Genomic DNA, 22,174 nt, shown 5'->3' with positions numbered 1-22,174 from the left:
ACTCCAGCAGTTGGGCATACAGTGGAGCAACTGTTCCAAATGAGGAAGATCAGGAGAGGAAGTAGCATCATTTGGAAGTGTTCATACATTCCTTTATTTATTTCCTCTAGTAACATTCCTTGATAGGTATTTTGATCCCCATTGTACACAAGAGGAAACTGAGGCTTGCAGAAGATGAAATTATTTTGTCTGGGGTTGAACAGGTCTGGCAGGAAACAGAATGAAAATGTTTTACTTTAGAGGCATTTAGCTGTAGTGTTGGAGCCTGGAGAATTTTTTTTTTTTTTTTTTTTTTTGACAGAGTCTTACTCTGTCACACAGGCTAGAATACAGTGGCATGTTCTCGGCTCACTGCAACCTCCATCTGCAGGGTTCAAGCTATTATCCTGCCTCAACCTTCCCAGTAGCTGGGACTACAGGCGTGCACCACCACATCCGGCTAATTTTTGTATTTTTGGTAGAGACAGGGTTTCACCATGTTAGCCAGGCTTGTCTTGAACTCCTGACCTCAGGCAGTCCACCTGCCTTGGCCTCCCAAAGTGCTGGGATTACAAGTGATGAGCCACTGCGCCCAGCCCAGCCTTTCAAATTAAGCAGCTGGGTATTGAAGGTTGCCTCCGTCAGAGTACAATCTTGACCACTTCAGAGTACAGATATCTTGACTTCTTTCTTACTCGTCTGTGAAGTGGGGATGACAGTCATACCTACCTCATTGGGTTAATATGTTTCAAGGGCTTTAATGGTCCCTGATACAATTCAGCCCTCTGTAAGTTAGCCATTATCAGGGTCTGTGTGGACTTCCCCGAGGGATGAAGAGACAGAAGGTAGATTTTAGTTCTTGTGCCAAGACTGTTTCATTAGCATGGTGATTGCCCTTTAAATCAAGGAAACAAATGATGGCATATAATGTTATTGCCACATAATAAAGTCCATCAGGGCCAAAATCCAGGAGCCAAAAGACATAAAGTGCATATATACAACAGAGGAAATCCTGGCTTAGCTGGGCATTGGCTGTCTAGGTGCTAATATGCTTTTCTGTATATGGGAAAGGAAAATTGTTATAATTATTCAGCAACCATTCTGGAGAGCTAAATTCCAGCCTCCCCAAAGTGCTTGGAGATAAGGGAAATACACTTCAACTTTCCAGAGTCCATAGTCCAGAGTTGTGCACTCCTGGATTAAGTGATACTTCTCATCCCTTTGAATTATTGCAGCAGCCTTTAAGCTAGATTCCCACCTCTGTCCAACTGTTCCTGTACAAATACTGAGCACCTACACTGTCTCAGGTTCTCTACTAGGTTCTACGGACAATAAGAACAAGCTCACAGGGATGGCGCACTATTAAAGCACTTTACAAATTGTAAAGTATTGATTCGATGCTGTTGCTGTGGGGATGGTCAGGTGGTGATGGCAGTTGTTAAAGCAGTTGTTCAACAGTTCTCTGCTGTCTATGGAATAGAGGCATTGCAGCCAAGTCCAAACCAATTCCTGCCTAATTTCTCATCCCCTATTCCCTACATCAGCTTTACAGCCATCCACACCGAACCTATAGCAGTCCCTTCATTTTCACACCCCAAGGCTCTCAAATATTCTATTTCCTCTATCTGACATATTCTCCTCCTTTTGTCTGCCTGTAAAATCCTCACTTAATCCTTTAAGGTCCAATTTCACCCTCCCGTAACTCCTCCTAACAGGCAATGTTCATCCCTTCCATGAGCATGTCTCAGTAAAGGCAAAGATATATCAGAATGACCTAAAATCATCTTCAAATCCCAGGCCCATACTGCTCACCAGAAGTTCAGATTCAATAGTTCTGGGGTGCATAATGATTAAGAGCTCAGGCTTCGAGTCAAAAAAACTCAGGTTAAGCCCCAGCTCAGTTGTTTACCAGCTCCATGACCTTGGCCATGTTACTTAACTTCCCTAAGACAGTTTCCTCTGTGAAAAGGGGATAGGAATAAAAAAAAATGACAAGTTGAGACAAAGTACATAAAACAGTACAGTACCTGACACCTGGAAAGCACTCAACAAATTATCATTACTGAAAAGAGTTCCGTTTTATTCTGATTTTGACAGCCTATCCAGTTCTTCCCCACAGTACCCCACGCCTCTCCAGGTTGAGAATCACTGCTGAGCAATTATCAAATTGTATTATAATCCAATGTGTATGTGCTTGGGTCTCCTACTACCAGGAAATGCAGAAGCTATGTCACAGTTCTAGATCAGTGTCAGTATTTAGAAGCTGCGTGACCTTGTACAAGTCTGTCTGCCTCTTTTGGCCTCAGTTGATTTGGCATAAAATGGGAAGAATAATGCTTACCAGATAAGATTGTCAGAAATATCAAGTGAGATCTTGAATTTGAAATTAAACGGTGAGTAGGAGTGAATTGCTATGCTTCTGCCATCTGGAGTGAAAAGGGGCTATGGTCCAGGTCTGTCACTTTATAGCCACATATCTATGTAAAGGGGCTCTCTCCTTCCCTATCTCATGGAGTATCAGTGTGATCCTCTTTCCTTAAACATTCGTAGATGATTTGTGCCTAATAGAAGACTTTACAATGACCTGCAAAGTAGCTCAAGCCTTTCCAAGGAGAAAGGGACTATTGATGCATTGGTATAAGTTCAATTCTTCTCAGAATGCTAACCACTGAAAACACTGCGGTAAGCTTGACAGACAGGATCCTTGCTCTGGTTGAGTTTGAATTCTAGTTGAGGGAAAGTGAATGATACACAGGTAAGCATATAAATAAAAAAATTTCAGAGAGTAATAAGTACTAACAACAACAACAAAAGAAATGCAACAGGTAATGTTATAGAGTGATTGGGGGAGGAAGCATTAGGTAGGTGGCCAGGGAAGTCCTCTTTGACAAGGTGACATTTGAACTGAAATTCAAATAACAAGTATTCAGCCGTATAAAGATCAAGATGTTGAGGATCCCAAGCAAAGAAAACAACAAATAAAATTAAACAAACAAACCAAAAAAAAACCTTTAAAAACACCTTGATACAAAATGGAGGCCATTGTAGGAGGAATTACTGAGACAAGGGAGAGTGGGTCATGAGGAGGCAGGAGGGCTGGACATGGATGCTGTATATGGAGCTTCGAAGGCTGTGATTTACAAAATAGGAATCAGGCCGGGCATGGTGGCTCATCCTGTAATCCCAGCACTTTGGGAGGCCAAGGCGGGCAGATCACGAGGTCAGGAGATCGAGACCATCCTGGCTAACACGGTGAAACCTTATCCCTACTAAAAATACAAAAAATTAGCCAGTGTGGTGGTGGGCGCCTGCAGCCCCAGCTACTTGGGAGGCTGAGGCAGGAGAATGGCATGAACCCCAGAGGCAGAGCTTGCCGTGAGCCAAGATCGTGCCACTGCACTCCAGCCTGGGCGACAGAGCGAGACTCCGTCTCAAAAAAAAAAGAAAAGAAAAGAAAGAAAGAAATCGAATGAGCAATCACATGAAGAAAAGGAAGTTATTTTGACCTCTGCTTCTCATGTGTACATTCATTCAGCAGATATAACTCAACCTCTCTTGTGTGCCAGTCACCAGGCTAGGAGATGAAGATACAGGGAAACATAAAATATGGAACCAGTTTTTGTTAGCCTGGCAACTGAGGATAGAGGTACATGAGTAACACAATGTGATGAGAAGTGTAGTGGAGGGATGTAAAGGCTGAGGGATTCTAGAGGAGGCAGTGACTGACTGTGCCTTAGGGGCCAGGAAAATTTGCATGTAAAATGAGGATGCTTTCACCTGAAGGTAAAGCATAAGTAGTAAGGAAGGGAGAAAGTCTCAGCCAAAGGGAAGGGCAGGTGCTAAGGCACTGGGGTAAGCCTGTTCAGAATAAGTGGTCCTCTGTCATGATGGGCACATAGCTTGTCTTGCTAGTGAAGGATCCCGTCAAAAAGTTAGTTTAGAGAGCTTTCTCTGGGACATGGTAAAAGACAGCCTGGAATGAGGTACTAGCGGCAGTCAGGCCACTGAGTGCAGTTTGCAGCAGAGCAGGTAGGTAGACCTGCATTGGGTTATTGGTCACAGAAATGGAAAGAGAGATATTTCAAAGTCAGGATGCTCTAGTGGCAGACCCCTAAGTCCTCGAACTTCAGGGCAGCACTGCCTGTGTGGGAACTCTCCCATGTCTCCTTGATTTCACGGCCACCTCTGCTGGCGCCCTCTCTCGTCTCCGCCGCCAGCCCCCGCCTCCTTTCTCGGGAAGCTTGGGTCTCCCTGGGAGCGGGTCTGCCCTTGGGGGGAGGCCTCTGGGCTCTGTGCCCTGCAGCTCGGCAGACATTCGGGGCGGACAGAAACGGGGCTCGGCGCCCCCCGCGTGCACGTGTGCTAGCCCAGGCAGGAGGGAGCGCCTCGGCGGAGGAGTCAAGGAAGAGGGGGAGGGAGAAACGCGCCAGAACCTCGGTCCCGGGCGCCCTGGTCGGCCGCGGAGGAGCTGCAACCTCCAACAGGTTCGTAGAACGCGCGCTCGCTCCCTGTGGCTGAGCCGCCCTCCTCCGCGGGAGCGGTTGGCGGAGAGACCCCGGCCACAGGCCCCGCGCTCGAGAGCTTCCTGAAGGCGGCTTCCTCCGGCCTCTCCCCCTCCCTAGAGCTCTCAGCCGCCGGCGGCTCTTCCGGGGCGAGGCAGAGGGCGCCTCGGGCTTCTCGCTCCAGCACTACCTCGGGGACAGCTTCCGCGCCGCGCGGGGTCCCTCCCGGGTCAGCACTGCAGCGGAGGACAGCGGCGGCCGGGCAGGCTCTTCTGCACCCTCCGCCCGGGTTCCGCGCGGCTGCTAAGGACAGTCCTTCGCCCCCGCGCGCCGCTCCCCGCGCCAGCACCGCGGCAGCGGACAGCTCTCTCCTGCTGCACAGCGAACCGCGAACAAAGCCGCGGGTCTGGGGCCCCCTGCGCGCCTAGGGGTGGCGTGAGGCTGCATCGATCGGGGGATTTCAGCTTCTCCCAGAGCGGTGTCACCGGCGAGCTGGGCGGGGGCCTAGCACAGCCGCGCGTCTCCGGCTTGGGTCTGCCGTCCGCCGAGGCCTGGCCGTGCAATGGCGGGGCCCAGCTAAGAGTGGGCAAGAGGGTGGAGGGGACACAGGCACAGAAGGGTCCTGGCTCCGCTGGGCGGGCTGGGCCTAGGCTGAGGTCTCGGCGGGGAGGAAGGAGTGCGCCGCCCCTTCTTCCCTCCAGACCCCCACCCCCATCCCAGCTCAGAACCGCGGACTTCCAAGAGCCCAGCACAGAAGCCCGCGGCTGGCAGCTGCAATCACTGACTCCGGCTGTCCCCGGAACATCCCTAGAAAGTGTGAGGCTGAGTTTCCGTAGGGGGAGGGGGGCTGAGAAGACGCGGGGAAGCCTCACGAACGGGACAGCTCCAGGCTCCCTCTCTCCCTCACGCCCCGGGGTCCGCCCCCACCTCCAGAGAAATCCCAGACCGCAGACAAGGCAGTGGGGAGGGGGCGACCCAGACCGCAGGTCGAGAACTCAGCTTAGGCCTGGGAGGTTGCAATTAGCAAGAAAAAAAGGTTGAGGGCGTCTGTGAAGCCGGGAGGTTCCCAAACAGGGAAGCCAGTTCCGCGGCAGGAAAGCATACGAGGAAGAGAAACCTTTTCTCTGAGAGCTGAGGCTGGGAGGGCCCTCGGATCACGTGACACTCTAGATCACTCATTGTCTCCGCGGAAGACAAGGCCTAGGGGGCAGGGGTGATTCGCCTAAGGTCACTCAGCAATTTAGTAGCAAAGCTGGGCCTAAAACCCGGGCTCTCTAACTCCTGGTCCTGTTGCATAACATTCACGGAGAAGTATTTTAAAATCCCAGATGCAAGGAGAATAGCAGAGTGGTTTACTTACTAGCATGTGACCTTGGGCAAGTGACCTTCTGAGACTATCTTCAGCTATTAAAGAGGAATGAGAAGATTAATAGTACCCACTTGGATGATAATTTAATGAGAGAGCCATGTAATGAGCTTAGTGGCACATAGTAAATGCTCAAAAAACGGTAGATCCTATGACTGCTATTATCCTTTCTGTCAACTTGTACTGGGGAATTACTATATACCAGGCACTGGCTGTGCACTGGGGAGGTAGAGAAGTAGCTTGAGGAGGTCACAGGCCAGAAAAGAAAACAAACAGTTGCAATATGTTATGATAAGTATCAAGGCAACTGGGCTGGTGGGATCTCAGAAGCAGGAGTCAGGAACTGTAAGGAAAGACGAGGAAAAGGACCCCAGGCAGAGAGAGCTGTGTGTCAAGGCCAAGAGATGTGAAGTCCCAGCCACCAAGGAAATGTCACTGTGCCAGAGGGTCCTCGGGATATGGACTGAAAGATGAGAGTGGAGAGAAGGGCTGGAGCCAGTCTCCAAAGAGCCTTTTATGATGGAATACTTCAAACATATTTAGAAAAATAGAAAGAATAGTATAATAACCCCCCACATACCCATCATTCAGCTTCAACAGTTGGCCAATTTTGTTTCATTTATACCCACACCCACTCTCATCACACACACCCACATCCACTCTCATCACATGCGCACACACTCACACTGACTTATTTGGAAGCAAACCCAAGACATCACATCATTTCATGCAGAGAGATTTTAACATCCGTACAACTTCTGCCATTCAGATACTGGACCACCCTGGAAGTCACTAACTCAAATCATGACCTTCCCTCCTCAATCCATTCTGAACATTTCTGTTCTTTGCAGGATGTCTTGAGAAGCCACACTATAGTGATGAGCCATATGCATTAAAAGAAACTGTTTCAGAAATAAACAAGGGATACATCAACCCTCAACAGGTTTGAGCATGCCAGAATTGTTCATGTCCACTACCTACACTGGGCATTAGACCAATAAGTAAAGACAAATCAAACCCCATAGAGAAAAAGCAAGAGCTTCCTTTTCAAAGTAATTTGAATCATGAGCTCCTAAGGCTAGAAAGCTTAACATTATGGAAATCATTGATTTGAAAATCATCGGGCCCAACAGCCACATTTTACAAATGAGGAAAAGAGGGGTAAAAAAATGGGGAGAAACTGGCCCAAAGTTCCATAGTGCAGAGACCAGAACCCAGATCTATGAACTCATAAATTTAGGATGCCATTTTATTCTCTAGCTCAAAGAGGCTGGAAGAGGAAAAATGAAGGGGGACAAAAAATAGCCTTCTTGGTTCTCAAGAAGATGGCTATGTATGACAGTTGGTCTTGATCTTTGAGATCCCTTTGCAAGTTTCCCTTCTCTCTCTCTCTCTCTCTCTATATATATATATATATAAAATTATATATAAATATATATAATTTTATATATATATATATATATATATATATATATATATATATATATAGTGTAATCACAGCTTACTGCATCCTCGAACTCCTGGGCTTAAGGGGTCCTCCCTCCTCAGCTTCCCAAGTAGCTTGGACTACAGGCGTGCACCACCATGCCCAGCTATTTTTTTAAAGTTTTTTTTTCTTTTTCTTTCTTTTTTTTTGTAGAAATGGAGTCTCACTATGTTGCCCAGGCTGGTCTCAAACTCCTGGGCTCAAGTGATCCTCTTGCCTCACCTCCCCAAATGCTGCTGGGATTGAAGGTATGAACCACTCCACCCAGCCCCTTCCATATATTTTCTAAGTAACTTGATCTTGGTGGCACCTTCTTTCTGGCTGCTGTGCTAACCTCTCAGCTGGTCCCTTGGTTCTCATTAGCAAAAGGTTGAACAGTCAGAAGCCCAGATCTCATTTCTGTGGATTTTTGCCTGCCCTGCTTGCCTTAACCAGATGCATATGAGGCCTTGGTTTTCCCATTTGCCCTGAACTTGGCTGCACGCCCTGCTCAGTTACAGCCCTCAGCTCCTCGGAGGTGCTAAATGAGTAGTGTTTGGCTCGGGCCCTGGCAGGACTCAGAGCTCTTGTGCCTTTTGGGAACATAAAGTCTCCCCGTTACTGATATTACTGATGAAATGTGATGGCCATAATGGGTATGTGTGTCCTGACTGGGCTCTGGGGCTTTTATTCTGCAAGTCAGATATTTCACTTTGCAGGGAAGCCCCTGCTACCAAATGGGGAGGGCAGTGTCTCACAAGTTTCCCCAAGTCTTAGGTAGACAATTGAGAGCACATGCAAGGAGCTCTTAGCATCCTTGGTGAAGGGAAGTCAGCAGAGAACAGCCATTAAAAGCCAATAAAAGTCCCCTTGAACCCAGCAGGTGGAGGGTGCAGTGAGCTGAGATCGTGCCACTACACTCCAGCCTGGGCAACACAGTGAGACTCCATCTCCAGAAAAAAAAAAAAAAAAAAAAAAGTGCCTTGCTCTGGGAGTGTGATTGCAGTCCAGACATAGAAAAGCGATCAAGATAGGGCATCCCGGCTTGTGAAATTATCCCAGCTATCAGCTTGGGATGAGACTGACTTTGATGCATTATATTACCTGGGCCTAGTTGAACTGCAATATGTAAGATCCCAAAGGGACTTGGTGAGCATATCCTCTTCCTTCAAGACGCTTACTCATTGAATGGCTATTCTGTGTCAGGCACTATTCCAAGTGATGGTGATACAGCAGAACAAGGCACTGCTAATCTCTGTTCTCATGGGGCTCACAGATTCACAGTAGGCACAGTCATTGATAACAATTGAAAAGCAAATGTGAAAATAGACAGACAGACAGATAGAGAAGGCCTGTGTGAACCGGTGACATGGAATTGAGGCCTGAATAACAAGAGTCAGTCATGTGATGACGTGAGGCAGCACACTCCAGGCAAAGGAAATAGCTCTGGCAGAGGCCCTAATGTGAGCCTGGACTGTGTGGGGACAGATGGGAGGTGGAGTGAGTGAGGGGAGAGCAGCAGCCGCCAGGGGCAGGGAGAGGGCAGAAAGGAGATCATGCAGGCCCTTCTAGGCCATGGTCAGGATTGAAGCTGTTATTCTAAATGTAATAGATAGTAGCCAGATGGCTTTAAGCAGAGGAGTGTTAAAAAAAAAAAAAAAACTGGGTGTTTTAAAAAAATGCCTCTGTTGCTGTGTGAAGAGTGGATGATACGGGGGTGCTGGGCTAAGCACTGAGGCAGGAAGGGTGAGACACAGCCTCTCCCACCCGGAGGTGGTCAACATTCAACTAAGGAGACAGTAGGCAAGCAAGAACAACAGTATCCCATGCTAAAGGCTGCCATTGTGGGAACAGAGACAAGATTTAAGTCAGCCTGGGAAGCATCAGGGAAGGCTTCACGGAGGTGCACAATGGATGTGGGATTGTATCTGGGAAAGGAGAGTGGTAAGGCTGCTGCACAGGTGCACCAAGGGGCAGTGTGTGGTAGCCGTGGAGGGCATGGCCCGGGAGCCAGGCTGCCTGCTTTCAAACCCCAGCCCTGCCATTGAGAAGCTGCATGGGTTTAGGCAAGTTGTTTACCCCTGTGTGACTCGATGTCCTCATTCTTAAAATGGAGATGATGAGAGTCCAAAGACTTATTTCAAGGGATTTCTGTGAGAGTTAAACAAGTTAAAATATGTGCAGCACTCAGACATTCCTGGCACTCAGAAAGTGCCGTATGAGTACGAGTATTCTAAATAAAAACAGAGCAAAATGGAGATGGGCGAGCCAGGAGCACATGCCAAGAAGTGTCCACTAGAGCCTGGCTTGGGGCCTTGAATCCCAGGCCACAGATGCCCACCTTGCTCTGTAAGCAATGGGGAGCTATTGAAGACTTTTAAGCATGGGGGTTCAGAGTAGAGAGGAAGATAAAATTCAAAGGCCCAGAGAGGGAAGGGAACTAACCCACAGTCACACAGCCAGTTACCGGCAGGAGTCTCTGTCCTCCAGCTCCTCCACTGAGTTAATATCTGTAGAAGGACAAAGGCAGCATATATTTTGTCCCATCATTGCATCCTCAGAGTCTAGAATAATGCCTAGGGTATTCTCAGAAAATATTTGTGGACTACATTGCTGAATTGGTAGCCAAGTGGGCCAGGAAACATCAGAAACCTTGAATTGTCTAGGAGCTCAGTGCTTTCAGGACGATGGAGAAACCACTTCTCAGGAAAATAAACCAAACTTCCAGAGGTGTTGACGTGGGGTCTCAAGCCCTTCCAAATCCTAGGTTCTCCTGTGATCAAAGACACCACTGCCCACACTTTCCCTGCCACCCCCTCAATCTGCAACAAGCATTGCTGCATAGGGTTCAAAAGTTAATCTTGGTAAAGTGCCTGGCAGATGAAAACTGTTCCCCAGACATTCAGCGTGGTAAGTGCCAATGCGGAGAAAATGTATCTCCACATTTGCAGAGGCAGGCCTTTGTGTTCCACAAAAATCAGCCATTAGAATTCCTGTCTCTGACTCGTCGGAAGCTGCGACAGCCAGGCGGGCAAGTAGGGTCTTGCAGGTCAAGCAGCAAATGGCAAAAGGCTCCGAGGAACTCAGCCCTGGCTCTCACATCAGGAACACCTCTGCAGAGCAGGGCATGGGGCCAGGTGTTTCTCCAACAGGAGAGAGCCTCAGCCCTGACTGTTCCAGCTGGAAGATCTTAAGCAAATCCCACCATGTCTCTGAGCTTCAAGTTCATCGTCTGTAAAATGGGGATAATACCACCAGGGCTCGCTGGGTCATTTTGCACAATGACAGGCACATAGCAGATGCTCAACAAATGTGCTTTCTTTCTTTCTTTCTTTCTTTCTTTCTTTCTTTCTTTCTTTCTTTCTTTCTTTTTTTTAGAGAGAGAGAGTCTCGCTCTGTCACTCAGGCTGGAATGCAGTGTCATGATCTTGGCTCACTGCAATGTCCGCCTCCCAGGTTCAAGCAATTCTCCTTCCTCAGTTTCCCAAGTAGCTGGGATTACAGGCACCTGACATCACACCAGACTAATTTTTGTATTTTTAGTAGAGACAGGGTTTCACTATGTTGGCCAGGTTGGTCTTGAACTCCTGACCTCGGGTGATCTGTTTGCTGGGACCCAAAGTGCTGGAATTACAGGCGTGAGCCACCCACTGTGCCCGGCCCAAATGTGCTTTCAATTATGAAAATAACACTGTGGGTTAGGGTTATCATCCCACTTCCCAAATGTGAAAACTGAAGCCCAAGCAATAGCTCATTGATTCGTCAATACCCACTGGGCAGTTGTATGAGCCAATAACTGTTTTAGAAGCTGGAGAGACAGTGAAGAGGAAGACAAGGGCCATGCCTCTGTGGAGCTCACTTTCTAGTGGGGAGACAAAAACCAGGCAAGTAAACAAAATCATTTCACCAAGTCATATAAATACTAGAAAGAAAGTAAAAGAGAGTGTGCCAAGGAGGATGAGGCTGTTTAAATTAGGGAAGGCTTCAAGGAAGAGGCATTGGGGCTGGCATCTGAATGAGAAGAAGCTGCCTATGGGACAAGCGTGGAGGCAGAAGGAACAGAACATGCAGAGGTCCTAGGACAAAAACAACCCTGACAAGATTGCAGTGCAGGAACCAAGTGAGCAAGGAGGAGAGTCATAGATGGTAAGAGCAGAAAGGCTGTGAGGCTGGGGTTAGGCAGGGCCTTGAAGGCTGAGGGAGTCTCCTTGTGAGACAGAGGGGTGGCGTGATCTAAAGTGTGGTGAAGTCACTTCCTTCAGTCACTCAGCCAGTAAGGGGTGGATGGGGTGAAGCCCATGTCAGAGTGATCCCCTGGGCCCTCCTTCAGGCCACAGTCCCTGCTGCCATCTCTAGAGCAGGTCAGCCAAGGGGCAGCGCAAGTGATGCATCTGCAGGACTCACCTGCTGGGAAATAAATCCATTGGCGCGGGCGGCCGTGTGGGCACTGCAGTGCCTTGCGGGCAGCATCCTAATGCCGGTTGGATGCAGGGGGAGGGAGACAACATAAGACCACTAGGACTGGGGTGAGGCACCTGCCTCTGGTGCACAATTTAAGGGGATGCTGAAAACTTGATTAAGATAAATAACTTTGTATGCAATATTTTAAAAAAATTAGTGCAAAAAAACCATGATGAATAAAATATCAAAATTTTAAACAAAGGATGCAAAAGAGGAGGGATTAGGGTGAGGAAGGTGAAATGAGTTGTACATAAGTAGGTTCTAATCTTGGCCCTAAGACATTTGCTCAACGGCAGGGACACTGCCTGGGCCAAGCCCTGTTCCCACTAGGAGCCAGTATCAGGAGCCAGTCTGCTCACGGAGAACTGAAAATAAGAAACTGTTCCCGGTAGGGGCCCCAGAGAACACTGCCTGCCTTGGCTGTGGAGACAGAAGCCCGGAGAAAGGATCACACATCAAGGAGGTGATACTGGGCCTTTACCCTAAGGTGCTGTGTAGGATCAGACCCAGCCCTTGTATGCTTTGGGAGCCTAGTAAGGTGCATTGCCTCTCAAGCCTCGATTTCCCCGTCTTTGAACCCAGAACTAATAAGACTTAGTCACCAGGATTCAGTAGGATACTGGTTAAAGTCCTCTAGTGCCTGGCTACTCAATGTGTGGTCCACAGACCGGCAGCATCAACGTCAGCTGGGAGTTTATTAGAAATGCATGATCTCAGCTGCATCTCAGAGGCACTGAATCAGAACCTGCATTTTAACAAGCCCTCCCAGTCATTGACACACACGTTTAAATCTGAAAGCCTGGTCGATTCTTGGCACATAAAAGATGCTCATTAAATGTTAGTGCTACTCCCCTGACTACCCAACCCTGTTAGATTCTGCCTTCAGACAAGAGGAAAAACCTAAGATGTAAGAAGAGATCCTGAGGTGGACACCTCATGCATTTTAAACCAGCACGTTTTGAAGCCAGGGAGCCAGGCCAAGCTCTTCGTATACTTAACCGTATGAGCCCTCCATTTTGTTCATATGTAAAATGGGGATAATAATTATAGGTAGCTCCCATGGTTGTTGTAATACTAGGAAAACACTCAGCACAATGTTTGGCACATAGTAAGTGTTCAGTAAACTCTTGCTGCTGTGGCCACTGCTGGTGGTGGGCCAATGAATTTCAATAGAGCACAGACCATGTGATGAAATGAAATCAGTAACATTCATCTTAATTATTCTTTGCCATTTGTAAAGCACTTCGATTGACACCATTTCAGCCAACTCTAATAACCCTTTTGAGTAAACATGAGCTATATCCATTTTTCAGAGAAAAAAAAAATCTAGACTCAGGGATGAGATGACTTGTCCACTAGGATTTAAATCCCTGGAGTCTGACACTAAAATCTGTGTCAGCAACAGAGAATCCAAGCAATAAGCATGGAAAATATTAAAAATGGGATAAGACAGCATTAGACTGCAGCGATCCCTTTTTATTTTACAGAGGGGAAAACTGACACCTGTGGAGGGGAAGAAACGTGTCCAAGATCTTTCACACAGAGCATCAGTTCTGGGGTCAGAACCCAGTTCCCAAGGCTTTCTGTGTCCAGACCACCTCCCTCACCTGGTTGGCCAGCCTCCACCTGATGAGCCCAGCAGGCTGCAAGTGGCAAGTCCCCTGGGCGGGTCTAGTGGTCAGGGGGCATCCCAGCCCCACCTTTCCTTCCAGCGCAGTCAGAGGAGGAGCTCACGTTGCCAAGGGGAGGGCTGCGAGGTTGCTAGGACACGGTCTGCAAGCAGTCAGGTGGTAGGGGTAGCCTGTGCTGGAACTGGCACTAGGAGCTGCCACAGCGATTTTCTCGTGGCTGGGAGAGGACCTCCAACTCCACAGGGTGGGTCAGCTGACGAGAGGGCTGACTGCCACAGACGCCCATGTCACTAATACACACGCACCCAAGCCAGCAGGCTGAGTCCCATTCTCCCTCAGCTCCACACCTCATCAAGCCCCCAGTCCTGCTACCTACTCCTCCTATCTTTGCCACCTCAAGCCACTGCCTTAGCACAGCTCCCTGTCCACAACCTGTTAAGAGCACCCCAGATTCCCCACCTTCATGCTCCCATTCTCATCCTTGAGCCCCTGAGGTGCCCGGAAGGATCGAGAGCGCAGAGCTGAGCCCTGCAATGGCTCCTCATCACCCTCAAGGTGAAGCCTAAGCTCCTCTAAGGCCCCTTCTAAACTGGCTCTGACAACCTGCCAGTCTCTTTTTTGGCTCTGAGGCTCCAGCCAAGCCACCTTCCTCCCAGTTCCCTGAGCAGACCATGCATCCTCCGTGTCTTTGCAGATGCTGTTCCTTCTGCCTGGAAAGCCCTTCCTGCCCCACTGTCCACTTGGCCTCTGCAAATCCTTAGCTCCAGACTCACCTTATCAGAGAAGCCCTCCCAGCTTCTCTAAAGTGCTGAAGAGAGAGGCACCTCAGAGAAAACTGTGTTAGAGGGGGTGGCACATTGTAGCTTAACTATCTGCTTTCCTGCTCGTGTCCCCATTCGGCTGTGAACTTTTTTTTGTTTTCTGTTTTTTGTTTGAGACAGAGTTTTGCTCTTGTTGCCCAGGCTGGAGTGCAATGGTGCCACCTTGGCTCACCACAACCTCTGCCTCCCGGGTTCAAGTGATTCTCCTGTCTCAGCCTCCCAAGTAGCTGGGATTACAGGCATGTGCCACCATGCCTGGCTAATTTTTTTTTTTTTTTTTTTTTTTTTTTTTTAGTAGAGATGGGGTTTCTCCATGTTGGTCAGGTTGGTCTCGAACTCCCCACCTCAGGCGATCCATCACCTTGGCCTCCCAAAATGCTGGGATTACAGGCGTGAGCCACTGCGACCAGCCTCAGCTATGAAGTTTTTATGTCTCACTCCTAGAGTAAGACAAGAGACCTTGGCAGAGTCATTCACCCACTTAGTTACTCACGGGTTTCCACCGTGTAAGATCAAGGCCTCTCTGGGCCTCCGTGCCATCCTCTGTGTGGTAGGGGTTATGACACTGGCGTTGCCAGGCTAATGGGAGTGTTAAGGATTGTGGCTGTGAGGGCTTGGCACACATAAATACACTGAAGGTGGTGGCATTGCTGTTTTGTTTACACCAACACCACTGGTGCCCAGCACAGAGGCACAGAGCACTCACCAGCAAGTGTGTGCTCAACGGGCCCCTCTCTTGCCCAGGAGAATGACCAGTGTGTGAAAAGGCTCTGTAAGGAGTGACGCTCCATTCTAAGTCATAATAATTCTAGTAGTTAACACTCTTGATTCTCTCTGCCTCCTAGACCTAAGTCATCCCAAAATGTGCTCTGCCCACTCTTCATTCATGGAACAAAAGTTTACTAAGCACGTGCTATGTGCCAGATGACGCGCTAGCTGTTTGGGACTGAGCAGTAGGTAGACGTTAAACACAGAATTGTATCACCTCTCCTTCCTTCCTTCCCTTCTTAAAGGCCAGCCTCCTGTCCCTGCACACAGGTGGCCCCACCTAAGGACGGGGAAGATGCCATTTGCACCCAGGTGCTCGTTCCCTGGGCAGGCAGCAGGCTGCAGCCCACAGGCGCCCACCCCTCCTCCCTCTCTGGCAAGCTGGAAACAGGAACATCTGCCCTGTTTTTAATCCAGTTGCTAGTTTTAAACTCAAATATTGTCAGCTCCCTGAGAGCAGGGATCATGCCTGCCCTTTTCACTGCTGTTGTCACCAGCATTTAGAACACGGCCTGGCAGAGTCATTCACCCACTTAGTTACTCACTCTTTCATTCATTCACTCAACAGATACTTATCAAGTCCTGCTAAATGCCAGGCTCTGGGGAGACAGCCGGACTCGGCCCCAAGGAGCTCCTATTCTAGCAATGGAGGAGGGGAGGGAAGTGGGGGTCTGAGGGTTGTGTTAGGAGGTAACCATGCCAGGAGCTGGCTGATCCCTGTGGAAAGCCCTGATTCACTCTATACTGTCTCCGTGATCTGGGCCAACCTTTCATGCCTCTCAACCTTAGTCCTCACCTCTGCAAGTGAGACAACAGTATCTGCTTCGGAGCCACTGAGAGCAGTGCTATGGTTACTAAAAGAAGAGGAAATGGAGAGTTGGGGGAGGAAGCGACAGCTTGTCCTGGGGGGAGGACATTGCAGCCCCTTCAGTTACTGGGGCCTTGGTTCCCCTCCAAGGGGGGCCCTGGCTGCAGCAAAGAGCAAGAGCTGGAGAGAGAAGAGTCCCAGCTCCAGGCCTACCCCCATGTGATCTTAAGCAGACCATCTCCCCCTCTCCACATCAGTATTCTCATCTGTCAGATGAGGATGGAACATCGACCTCACTCATCCTAAATATGTGATACCAAATCTAGCAAGCTTGTCACGATGCTCAGTCAACAATTACTGACTGGCACCTACAATCTGCCTCACCCCATGCAGAGCTCTGGAAACAAAGTCATGTAACAGCCAATCTTTGCCTTTTACAGAATGCATGATGCCCCCTAGAATCAAGCAAAGGAAGGTAATTAAAATTTGAGGAGCTATAGTGTAAAAAAAAAAATCTTCACAGACATGATCTTATTTAACAACAGTAATAATAACAAGCACTTATATAGCACTGAGTATATGAGGCCAGTACTATTAGGCATCCCATTTTACAGATGAGGACACTGAGGCTCAGAGAGGACATCCCCAAAGCTGGAATTCAAAACCAGATATGATTGATGATAAATCCTGTCCCTTTATACCAATCAGAAATCACATTTAAGTAAGAAAATACAGTCGATGGTACGATCCAAGTGCTACCTGCACCAGTGAACAAGATGGATAACTACTGTCAGATTGGGTGAGATGGGCCAGGAGTTGGGTCTGATGCCAGGGAGGGTTCCATCCCACCCAGCCCTTTGCTGAAATCAAGAGCAGCAGTGGTGGCCTCCAGAGAGGTGAGGGCATGCCTTCACCGGGGTCTGGGGCTCCATGCCCGTTCAGCAAGCCAATTCCTCCAGAAGCTCTCTCCTCAGCCCTCAACTTCCTCTCTCCTCCTCCAGGAAGGTGTGGTCCCTGCCATGCTATCTGCTCTGCTCAGTGACTGAAGGCGCCTGCATCCCAGCTCTGCCAGGAAGCAAAGGTAAGGGCATTGCTCAGCACCAAAGCCCTGGATAATGTGTTCAGGGCATCCCCTCACCCCTGGAGCCCTGATGAAGGGGGCATGTCTTCCCTCTGCGATTGCCAAGAACAGTCCTAAGATGGAATAAGATGGATCAGTTGGGCACTGTGATGGTATGGTGTTTACTTTGCATGTGCAGAGGCATTTACGACAGAGAAGCACTTTCTTGTGCATTGCCTTATTCAGTGCTCCCCAAAAAACCTGAGGTGGATATTATTATCCCCAGTTACAGAAGAGAAAACTGAAGCTCAGAGAGGGAAAGGACTTGCCCAAAGATACACAGCTGGTAGGTAGCTAAGGCTGAATTCCCAGTTTTTTCATGTCTGTATCCCAATGGCCTGTGCACATTGTAGGTGCTTGGTACATGTTTGATGAATGAATGAATGAACTGATGAACTGCCCAAGATGAATGGAAAGGCAGCTGGGCTGGTATTTGGCTCTGTTGTCGCTGTCAGATCCTGTGCTCTTTCTGCTGAGCCGTGGTTTCCTGCACTGATGAGCTCAACATCCCCCCTGCCACCCCCTCCCCAGCCCAGGATCCCAACCATCTTATGGGTGGAGGAGTCAACCTCAGCTCCTCTTCCAGGTGGCTGGCCAAGCTCGGATCACACCCGGCGTCCCTCATCCACATCGCCTCTTCCCCACCACCCACAACCAGTAATCCAGTGTGCATAGTTGTAAACTTGTTTCTTTAAATAAACAGTCTTGAGTTTCATACCAAATAGTCTCTTAAGAGGAGGAACGTCTCCAGGCCACCTCGTATTTAGCATACAGTGAACCACATATTTGCACAGAGAGAGTGTATGTGGATATAGAGATCTCGATCGCTATAGATATCGTTGCTCATCCAGATGGGAGCTATTTATGATGCTGAGTCATTCGCAGAGAATGCCACTGAGGAATTCCAGGCTGGGCTCTGAGCCGCAGCATCACAGACCTCATGGCTCTCTGCCTCGTCTTTACTGTTCACAAATGAGAGGTGGGAGGGGGGCCTCCCCTCACAGGGCAGGGACAGAAGGGGACATTTTGGCCACAGGAAATGAAGACTTCCTCATTACCAGTTCCTAGTGTAAGTTATTCTCCTCCATCCAGAGCACTGCAGCCTTAGGGATCATCTTGTCCAATTTCTTCATTGTATAGGAGAGAAAACTGAGACCCAGAGCGAGGAGGGACTGGCCCAGTGTCACACAGAGAGTCGGGGACAGAGCTGGTGCTAAAGCCCAGACCTTCTGGCTGCTGTCTGGGGTTTCCACACTCCCAGCAACCTTCTTCAAGTTTTGTCTCCAATGTCTTGGCATTTCCTCTTGCTGAGGAGCTTCTCATCTTCCAAAATCTGGAGATGTCATTGAGCACTTGCACCTTTGGGCTCTTCCAGGACAAGAGCTGACTCCGGCTTGTTTGGGTACTCCAGCCCCATGCTTAGTGCAAGACCTGTACACACTGGGTGCTCAATGCGTGTGTACTGAGTGTTATGTAAGACCAAACTCAGTACCAATTCCTGGGAAACCCATTTGGAAAAGCACCCATCTATCTCCACCCTCTGTTTCTTGTCTCCAAGCCAGTTCCCTATCCATGCAAAAATAGACTCCCTCCCACTCACCACCCACCTCTGCCCAATTCTATAATGAATCAATTTTATTAATAGGCTTTGGGATGGAAACTTGACAAAGGCTTTTTGTGAAATCTCGCTTTATCTCCCTATATAGTTCTCTTCTGAAAGAATTCTAATAAACTGGTCAGGTGGGATTTGGTCTTACATAAAATATTCATTAATCCACTCTTTCCCTCCATATAGAATGTGTTGGTTTAAGCATTCAGTGATCTCTTTCTGTAGATTCTATTCAATTGTTCTAAGAGGCAGTGGGATGAGATGGAAAGAGCACAGGCTTTGGAATCAGGGCCAAGTTGAAGTCTAGCTGGCCCCTTACTGGTTTTTCATTCACATTGATTACGCTGAGGATTAAATGAGATAATATATGTAAGGTGGATGGCACATAGTAAGTGTTCGATGTAGGTTTGTGAATAAATGAATGAATGATTATGAATGATTGACTCAGGACCCGTATGAACCAGATCTTAAAGGTGGAGGAGCCAGCTGACTCTGCAATCTGAGTTAACAAAGTCATACTACCCAGGAAGGGTGGTTTGAAAAGTCTTGAGAAGCAAACTTCAGGATTAGGATGTTGGTTGGCCTGTCTCCAGGCCAGAAAGGAGGATCTTTATCCAGCCCCTTGTGCAAGGGGGTTCCCTCAGCTCACGAAAAAGTTTGAGTCTGGAATCTGGGTTTAAAACAGAAAGCTCTTTGAGAATCAAGATTGTGTCATTTTATTGCTGGATTCTGCCTTTCTCTCAACTAGAGCCTGGCTCAGGGTGGTGTGGAATAGGCAGAGAGGTCCACAGCACATATTCATATAGTGAAGATGAGGTGCATTGACGTGAGTTGACCTGAGTTGCCTTGGCTTGAATTGACTTGAGTTATTCTGAGTTTACTGGCAGACTCAACTCTTGGGCCCACCGAGAGAGAAGCTTCCCGGAACTTGGACTTAGCTAAGACCTAGCTGGTCTCATAGCACAGAGGAGACTTCACAGGTGATGTTCTGGGGACATTATAGAGTGTTCCAAAGATGGAGGCCTTTCAGAGAGGACCAGGGCCATAGTCAGCACTGAGGGGCTGGATAGCAGTCTTGGCTTGGTCAGGGGGCACCACAAGGCTAAATGTCCCTTAGGAATCTTTAAAATCTATTGGAACTCTGCCAGGACCTTTTCATATGTTTAAGGCAATAGATGCCTTTCTTACTGGCATAGAAGGATCTTTTTGGGGTACCCACTTCAGTGGGAGGATGGCCTCCAGGTTGGAAGGTCAATTAGGCTCAGCAATGAGGAGAGAAGACAGGGTGAGGCTGGGAGCCAGGCAGAGTTTCATACTACAGATGCTGGGAGCATTGTAAGTGGGTCCTCCCACGGAAACGAGGGTTTGGGTATCTGAGTGAGATGTGATTCGAACTCTAGACTTATGTCGGGCAGTGTTTGCTGAAGGGAAGATGACCCAGATATTACATTGGGAAATCAGGCAAGACCTCTAGCCTCACCATGCAGAGGGCAGCCAGCACAGCTCGGGCCCCTTGGCCAGCCCCATCCCAGGCCTTGCCCACCACAGAATGCAGCCAGCACCTGAGGGAGATAGGAATGAGAACACCAGTGAGCTTCAGGTGAGCAGGGGCTGCTCACACGCTTACTGCACTTGACCAGTGTCTGTCTCTCACACAGGTCTGGGAACCCACCAAAGGAAATACATTCCATTCCTATCATACCCCTGTGTACCCCCTAAAAATCTGGGTACACATTATAGACATCAGTGTTTGATGAGTGAATAATCAGGTCAGAGTAAGGTTTAGAAAGCCAGTGGAAGATTTCAAGATGGCAAAATGGAAAATTTCAAGATTTCAAGGTGGCCAAGGTCCAAGGTACAGATGCCTAGCCAGAAAAAATAACATAGACCCAGAAGCTGCCCCTCAGGAGTTTGGCTCATGGAAAAAAAAATGCACTAAATGGAGCCAAGGGACAGGGTTGTGCAATGTGGGCTTGAAATAATATTCCTCAGCATCCTGGGCTTCTAAGAAGGGTTCTCAGGGCCCATTACAGGATGGGTTTAGGGAAGAGAAGGCCTCAAAGAAGAAGCCATGGATCCTCCAAACCCGTTTCAATCACAAAAGCTTCACTTTTATCTGTTTTATATGTTGGATTTCCTCCTATACTTTTACTTTTAAAGGATTCTTTTGATTTTAAAAAGTGCATTTTGGAAAGTACTGTCATTGAAAGAGCCTATGCCTTTGGAGGTAGACTGGGCCCAGATCTCAGCCCCATCCCTTTCCACCAGTGGAACTTGGGGCAAGTGTCCCTTTGAGCCTCCACATTCTCAGCCATAAGCCACCCTCCCAGGGCTGTGTGAGCACAGCTAAGATGCTCTGGTACCTCCCAGAGGCTGGCACACATGTGATTGATTGATGCTGTACAAGATGACTTTAGGTGGTATTCAGATGAACATTTATTATTTTAATAGCTCGCAAGTGATGCGTGTTAGAAAAATATAACCAGCACACTAAACTGTGATTTATGGAAATAATATAGCATTTCCTTTGAAAATAAAATCGTGATCTTTTTAAAAAGGCAAATCAATTTAAAGAGAAATACTAAGTAAGTGATAGGGCAGAAATCATGAAGGTGGCACATAAATGACTGAAATTTGGGGGAAATTGAGAGAATCTATGTAAAACACCAATCACAGTGTCTGTCACTTAAGGAGGGCTCAAAAAGTTAGTTCTTATATCCTTGTCTTTATTTTAGCTCCCTGGGGTGGTTGAACCTAGAACCATGCTCCAAAAACGAAACAAAACAAAACCAGAGCTTCCTGGGGCAAAGTAGGTGCCCAGGCCCACTCGGCCTGGAACAGTGTGGGGTGGGCATGAGACAGGCAGCCATGGATCCAGCCCTGGTGGGCAGAAGTGGTCAAGTGTGACCAGGGAGCTGGCCACAGATGCACAGAGCAGTCAGAGGCTGCTGAGGTAGCATTTCCCACAAAGCGGGCACAGACCATCAGGGATCCATGAGACAATTTGAAGAGTTATTCAGGCACAAATTAAATAGCACTGGGAGAGAGTGACTGCCTTTTCGGTTGATTATATCAAGGGGAGAGTCTCAATTGAAGGTTAGCCTCTCCTTAACCATCTTGATTTCCTTTCCAAGGAAGAGGCTCAGACTTCAGCCGGCAACAGTAACTAACTGGAAGTGGATAACGATGTTTTATTTGCCATGTATTTGTGTTTTACCATGGCCTTCTATTTACAGAACAGGATACTGCATTCCTGTTTATGAGAAGGATCTTATGTTCTCTTTTCAAATATATGTATTAAAGGTCAAAAAATGAATCTGTTACTCTTGCTAAGTATAGAGTGAGTAGTAGTAAATGCAAGATGTACATGAGGAAAATAGAGAGAACGGGTGTATGACTGAGGCAAGAGTAACCTGGCAAAGGTGTTGCAAGGGGTTCCGTGGCTCCAGAGGCCATGCTGGGCCCAGAGGCAGGGATGTCTCCAGGCCCCACCACAACCTCCGGGGCAGTTCTTGTCCTGGGGAGGGCAAAGGAGGCCCCATCTTAAGAAGGAGGGAGATTGCTGGGCAGTGGCCCAGATCCTCCTGCCTGAGCCGGGACAGCAGCCAGGCCAGCAGTCAGTGAGGTCAGGGCTACCACCAGAG

The 22,174-nt window shown here is 48.3% G+C and overlaps 1 protein-coding gene across 1 annotated transcript in view; it reads left to right on the top strand.

Annotated features, from left to right (window-relative positions):
- The first annotated feature begins 4,177 nt into the window (after positions 1-4,177).
- The window catches only part of CPLX2 (complexin 2), an 83,943-nt gene continuing 65,946 nt past the window's right edge, over positions 4,178-22,174 (top strand). The window contains exons 1-2 of the mRNA XM_008015356.3: positions 4,178-4,463; positions 16,803-16,882. The gene's annotated coding sequence lies outside the window, so the exon portion shown is untranslated. The remainder of the gene's footprint in view (positions 4,464-16,802; positions 16,883-22,174) is intronic.

This window comes from Chlorocebus sabaeus, chromosome 23, assembly GCF_047675955.1.
Source record: "Chlorocebus sabaeus isolate Y175 chromosome 23, mChlSab1.0.hap1, whole genome shotgun sequence".
NCBI classification, from domain to species: Eukaryota; Metazoa; Chordata; class Mammalia; order Primates; family Cercopithecidae; genus Chlorocebus; species Chlorocebus sabaeus.
The sequence above is the reverse complement of the archived record's forward strand: the minus strand, read 5'-3'. Positions and strand labels throughout refer to the sequence as shown.